The 6,315-nt window shown below is 40.0% G+C and overlaps 1 protein-coding gene across 1 annotated transcript in view; it reads left to right on the top strand.

Moving 5' to 3' along the window:
• The window catches only part of Tdrd15 (tudor domain containing 15), a 76,172-nt gene that overhangs the window by 24,023 nt on the left and 45,834 nt on the right, over positions 1-6,315 (top strand). The gene's annotated exons all lie outside the window — the stretch shown is intronic.

Raw genomic sequence — 6,315 nt, 5'->3', positions numbered from 1 at the left:
TTTTGTCATCCTCATGGTCATGGTCAGTGTCAGATTCTGGGTTACTGTATTCTCTACAACATCTAAGTAATGCAGCTAACCTAGTTGCCCCAAAAAGAATTGGAGAAACCAATATTTTTCATATATTTGTCAAATATTTTAGCCACAAAGAAGAATTAAGTCTTATCATTTGTAATATATTGAGATAACTGAAATTTGTGACACTGTTAGTGTCAGAGAAAGAAATATGTTTCTCTCATTTGTTGGTCCTAGATTTCACAATTTCATAACATCATAATTACATAGAGGCCATGACCTAGGTGTAAAACCAGTTGGGAGGACAAAGGGACTATTGGGTCGAGGGTTAAAGAAGGGAGTTCAATTAGGTGTTTGAGGGAGCATGCTCAAAGTGCACTGCATACTTCATGAGAATGATCTTATGGAACCCACAATAATAAAATAGATTATGATAAAATAATAATTATGTAAAATTGACCATGTTAACCCACTCCAATAGTACTAAGTACTTTCACCACCATCCATCTTCAGAACTGATTCATCATCCTAAATGAAAAATTCTGTATTGAAAAAACATACCTTGCCCCTGACAGCTGCCATTTCATTCTGTGTCTGAGACCCACTACTCCAGGGACCACATGTAGATGAACTGATATGTTCATTGATCTTTCCTGTTTGACTTATTTTACTTAGCATTGTGTTCTTAAGATTTACCATGGATGCAGTGTACATCATTTTCATTTTTTGACTAAAGTTGCATTTCACACACACACACACACACACACACACACACACACACACAGAGAGAGAGAGAGAGAGAGAGAGAGAGAGAGAGAGAGAGAGAGAGAGAGAGTCATAGAGTAGTGGTTTGAATGAAAAAGGCCTCCATAGACTCCTCCATGGCACTATTAGGAGGTGTGGCCTTGTTGGAGAAAGTAGTTATGGGGGTAGGAGGTGAGCTTTGAAGTCTCAGCTGCTCAAACTCCCTCTCAGCTACTTCGGCTAGAAAATTGATAGTGGATTAAATGTCTGAATTACAAGTCAGCCTTGATTAAATGTTTTTCTTTATAAGAGTTGCCATGGTCATGGTGTCTCTTCGCAGAAATAAAACCCTAACACACACACACACACACACACACACACACACACACACTTTTGCTAATTAGTTCTTCTGTTAATGAACTTTTGTGTTGTTTCTACTCATCAGCTATTATGAACGATGCTGCTATGGGTGTTGGTGTATGTTGTGTGACATAGTTCATGGGAAGATGTGAACAAATGTTTATTTATCAAGATAGGAATCCAAGAGCACAAATTAGGATACTACCAAAGTTCAACTAATGAGTTTTATTGGGTTTTTGTAGAGGGCTATGGCCAAGGGATTACTTATAGGAACAGCCATGATTCAGAGGGCAGCTGCACCACTAAAAGCCTGCCTAGAATGGATAACAAATCACAGATGTTGAAGAACATTCTTTCCAGATAGTTAAGTTGGTCTGAGGCTCTCATAGGCAGCTCCACTTGTATCTGCTTCTTCAGGCAGCTCAGCTTTCCTGACAATGACTGTCAGAAGTCCTTACTGTTCATATGTGCTTGAGTGGTGGCATTGTGGGAAGGAGTCTAGAGAATCTGGTCAGTTTCAGGGACTTCCTGAAGCTGTTTTTGGTTTTGAGTTGTTTCCTTTCTGAGCTCAAGGAGCTTCCCTACAGGATGGAAATTTTCAGCTCCCCTTACAACATCCTGATGTTTAATATCACTGTGAATATTCTGTCTTAAGCTACCCTTGGTGGAAACTGCTCTACAACAGTGTGCAGGTATCTTTCTGAGTCCCTGTCCTCAATTATTTTGGACACGTTCTTAGAGGTAGGATTGAAAAACGGAATGCTGCTGCTGTATTTAATGCCTTTTAAGGAACGGATGTATTGCTTTCTACAATTGGTGCACATTTTGCATTCCCATAAGCCACAGATAAACATTCACGTTTCTCTGTACTGCACTGTACTTCACTAAATTAAAAAAAAACGTTATCCAAATTACAAAAGAAATTAAAGTTTAAAAGTATTATATCACTTGATCAAAGTAACAGAATGAGTGTGTGTAAATAGTAAGCAGTGCCGTTTCAGGTTGTTTTCCTTATTGGAGAAATTAAAGAATCTGTATTCTTTGGGAGCATCTCCTATATGTATTATTGATTTTCAGTTGCAGAAGAGGGTAGCTTAGACATTGAGAAAATATTTCATAAAAGGGAGGCATGTTTGTCTCCCAGGGTACCAGAGAAAATAAATGGCTGTATAAATATCAGGAAGGATTTAGGCTAGATATAAACTGAGTGGTTGGTATTAGTAAGGTATTGGGAAGTGTTATCAAAATATGCTTTGATATTTTGATATCAGTTCGGGATCTGAAAGATACCGTGTGTTGAATCCTACTTTAACATAGTCTGAAGGCATGGGAAACCATTCAGAAAATCTGTGTCGGTCATTTAAAAGCAAAGGACAAACAGGGTGATTTCATACAGAATCTTCAAATTCTCTCACTCTACACAGCATCTTTCAAATGAAATTATATTAGTGAAAAGTTTATTCTTTGTTGCAACAGATAAATCTTGTTTTCTTAATCTCTTCATCCTTGATCTGCAGAGAATACAGACCTCGCACTCAAAGAACCTACTAACTTTCAGAATCGACTAACATCTCAGAAAAGATGTCTAAAATGGTCTGGTTGACAAGGGATCTTGATCTTTTCTTTGGGCAGTTTTTTTTGAAACAGGGTCTTACTTTGTAGGTCTGATTCGTCTATAGCTAAGTAAACCAGGGTAAACTCATAGAGATCTGTCTGCCTCTGTCTCCTGAGTGCTGGGGTTAAAAGTGTGTGCCACATATCCCGTTTTGGATGGGCATTTTTTTATAGCCTATTCTCCCTGTGAGGGTATGAAGTTGTGACTTTTGGTCTGATATTAAGACAACACCAGTATGTGACATTTATGCATTTTCAATGTTGAAGTAAAGTGTGGGTGCCAGGTAGAAGGCTTAAGATAGCCAGCCTAGAAGAAAGTAATCTAGAGGGGAGTTTATGTTTTTACATACTTATCTAGATTTGTGTGTCAGTTGTCTGTTTACAGTTACCTGTGGGGAATGTTCAGGTCTGTGTGTGATTTATGTTCTGAAGACCGATTCTGACTCTTTTGGTGTTTAAATCTACACCTAGCTTCTTTGCTATGGTAAAGGAGGAATCAGAATTGTCCATTTTACAGCGAAAGGATTAAACGATAAATCATTTTGAATATTGGCATGCATTCTAACTATGTTAAAGACCACTTCAGGAAATTACTGAAATGAATGAAAACTTTTCTAGAAATGATTTAATAATACATTTGATGAGAAGATGATGTGTTATAGACACTAGTAAACAATAGGCATCTGAAACACCACAAAAAACAGTGAAGGAAATTATTGAGAGAAGATAGCATGAATACTTACCCTTGTGTCCTTTCATTCCCTGCTTAGTCTTTGAAGTCTCTCATTGGAGGCCGTAACCTCTGAAACAGTGAGTAATACATGAAAGCTTATGCCTACTGAGCCACTTAAGGCAACTTGGAATGTTTTAGTGGCAAATGTCCTGGCTCTTCCAAAATTTCTTATGGAGTAGTGATCACACTGTTGTAGCCTACAGTAGTTAAGATGCTCAGTACTTTTATTATCAGACTTGGGGGGGATCACAATTTGTGCCCCAAGACAGATCTGGCCATCTTCAGAGAGCCAATTAAGGGAAACATTAATGGTGGAAGCAGAAAAAGGAGTTTTACTCAATGTGGTCCCATTAGGAAGAGGGACAAAGAGATCCAGTGAACCTCCCAAGTTCATCTTCAGGATCGTGAAGTGAGATCTAAATTCAAATCATAGGGGCTTGCCTCCACCAGAAGGGGATTGTCAGACCTCATCTCCTCTCTGCCCGCTGGTTCTGCTCTTCTTGGTACTTAATCATAACTTACGTGGTATCCCTCTGCCATGTGCCCTTGCCACGGTGGAGTGTCATCACGGGGCTTAATCCAATAAGGTTCTATGAACTAAGAGTATCTGCAAGTGTGAGTCAAAATGAACTCTTTAAAGGTTGCTTTGACTAGTGTTTTCACAGCAACGGAGAGTTGACATCACACTGATACGAGACCTTCATTTCCTCCTGAGAACCACACAGCACGGAGAGCAGACACTGAAGAGCATTCAGTGAGGATTCTGTTCTATTACAGCCAATACTGGTGACTGCTTTGTTTTTTAATTTGAAATTTCTGATTTGGAAATCAGCCAGAATTGGCCAGTATAATAGAAAGCGAGGTCATAATAAATACATAAACAAACAAACAAACAAACAAACAAACAAACGGTCAGGCTGCTTAATCCTAGATGCAAGGAATTAATATTTTTAAAGTAGATATGATTTCAGGTGACCCACAAGATCCTATAAATCTTACAGAACAACATAAGATCAACCTAATCTAGCTGCCATTAAAATCAATAGATGGAGGCAAGGCCAACAGAACCTAGGCCAGCCCTGGTACTCTTTCTTACCCAATCTGTACCTGACTACATTTCTCTCCTTTATAGAAAGCATCCAGCCAAGAGCAGTCTCTCCTCTGTAGGGCAGCTCTAGAAGAGTCAGCGCAGGGTCACAAACTTTCACCTTCCTATTTTCGCCCATTCAATTGCTTTCTCTCTATTTTAATTGCCCAGATGTTGGCACCTTCGATAAGAACTCTGAGGTAATATCATCTCTAGAACCCACTTGCTGCAAAGTGAGGCTAACAAGGATCTGGCCTGATTTCACAATTTTCACACCTTATTAGGAGCAAAGTCCCCACCCGCATAAGAGTGCTTTAATGTCCCATCCAATCAGTTGGAAAATGTCGGGTTAAAAAAATAAATCAGAATTAGAACCTGGTGCTTTCAGTTTCATTTGTGAACTGTCATTGCTTAAGTTTTTTCTAGAATCACAAAGAGCCTGGTGAATAAAACAGGTTATAGTGGGATTGTGAGCAATGACCAAACAACGATTAAAATGTATTTGTGAGTTGGAAATAAATTGTTATAATGTAACTTGGCAAATTTTCTGGGAATTGTGGGACTTTGGGGCACTGTATTTTAGTCACTCATTTCAGAATGAAGTAACACTCTGACGTTCAAACTTTTGTCTACTTTAAAGTCATATGACCCCATGAAATATTTAAGCTCACCGTCATTTTATTTATTGATTGATTTTTTTATTAATTTTTTTCTCGTAAATTACATCCTGACCACAGCTTCACTTTCATCCTCTCCTCCCGGTTTCTCCTCCCATCCCCTTCCCCATCCACTCCTCTGTTTCTTCCCCAGAGAGGGGCAGGTCTCCCAGGGATAGCAACTAACTATAGCATATCGGGGTGCAGTTAGACTAGGTTCCTCCCCTCATACCAAGGCTGGATGGGGCATCCCAGCAGGAGGATAAGGGTCCCAAAAGCAGGCAAAGGCATCAGCTCACCCTGTTTGGAGTCCCATAATCATACCAAGCTGTACAACTGTAACATACAAGAAGAGGGCCTAGGTAGATCCATGTAGGCCCCCTGATTGCTGGTTCAATCTCAGTGAACCCGACGAGCTCAGGTTTGTTGATTCTGTGGGTTTTCTCAAACATACTTAGCCAAAAATATATCTTCCTGATGTTAATTATTGTACTATTATGGTAGACAGGAGCCTGGCATAATCACCATCATAGAGGATCTATCCAGCAGCTGATGGGAACAGATACAGAGACCCATAATCCAACATTAGTGAATCCTGCAGAAGAAGGGGAAGAGCGACCATAGGAGCCAAACCGGGCAAGGTCACTGTCCTTTTTTTTTTTTCCTTTATTAACTTGAGAATTAATTTACATTTCGATTGTTATTCCCTTTCCCGGTTTCTGGGCCAACATCCCCCTAACCCCTCCCCCTTCCTTTCTATATGGGTGTTCCCCTCCCCATCCTCCCCCCATTACCGCCCTCCCCCCAACAATCACGTTCACTGGGGATTCAGTCTTGATAGGACCAAGGGCTTCCCCTTCTACTGGTCACCATCCTTTTAAATGATGGACTTTGGAATGATTTGGGGTTCTAATTAGATCATTTAAACCTGAAGGATTAGAGTCTGAGCACTCCCGTGATCTCTACTTGAGTGGCCAAAACTGAAGACGGACACACCTCCGGGACGGAGGCAAGCAGCTTGGTTGCTGGTTTCTGCTTCTTGCATTTTTTTGCTCTGTGTGACTAGGTAAAATGCTCTTTGTCCCGTGTTTAGAGTCAGAGACATC

Source organism: Rattus norvegicus, chromosome 6, assembly GCF_036323735.1.
Source record: "Rattus norvegicus strain BN/NHsdMcwi chromosome 6, GRCr8, whole genome shotgun sequence".
In the NCBI taxonomy this organism is placed as follows: domain Eukaryota; kingdom Metazoa; phylum Chordata; class Mammalia; order Rodentia; family Muridae; genus Rattus; species Rattus norvegicus.
The sequence above is the reverse complement of the archived record's forward strand: the minus strand, read 5'-3'. Positions and strand labels throughout refer to the sequence as shown.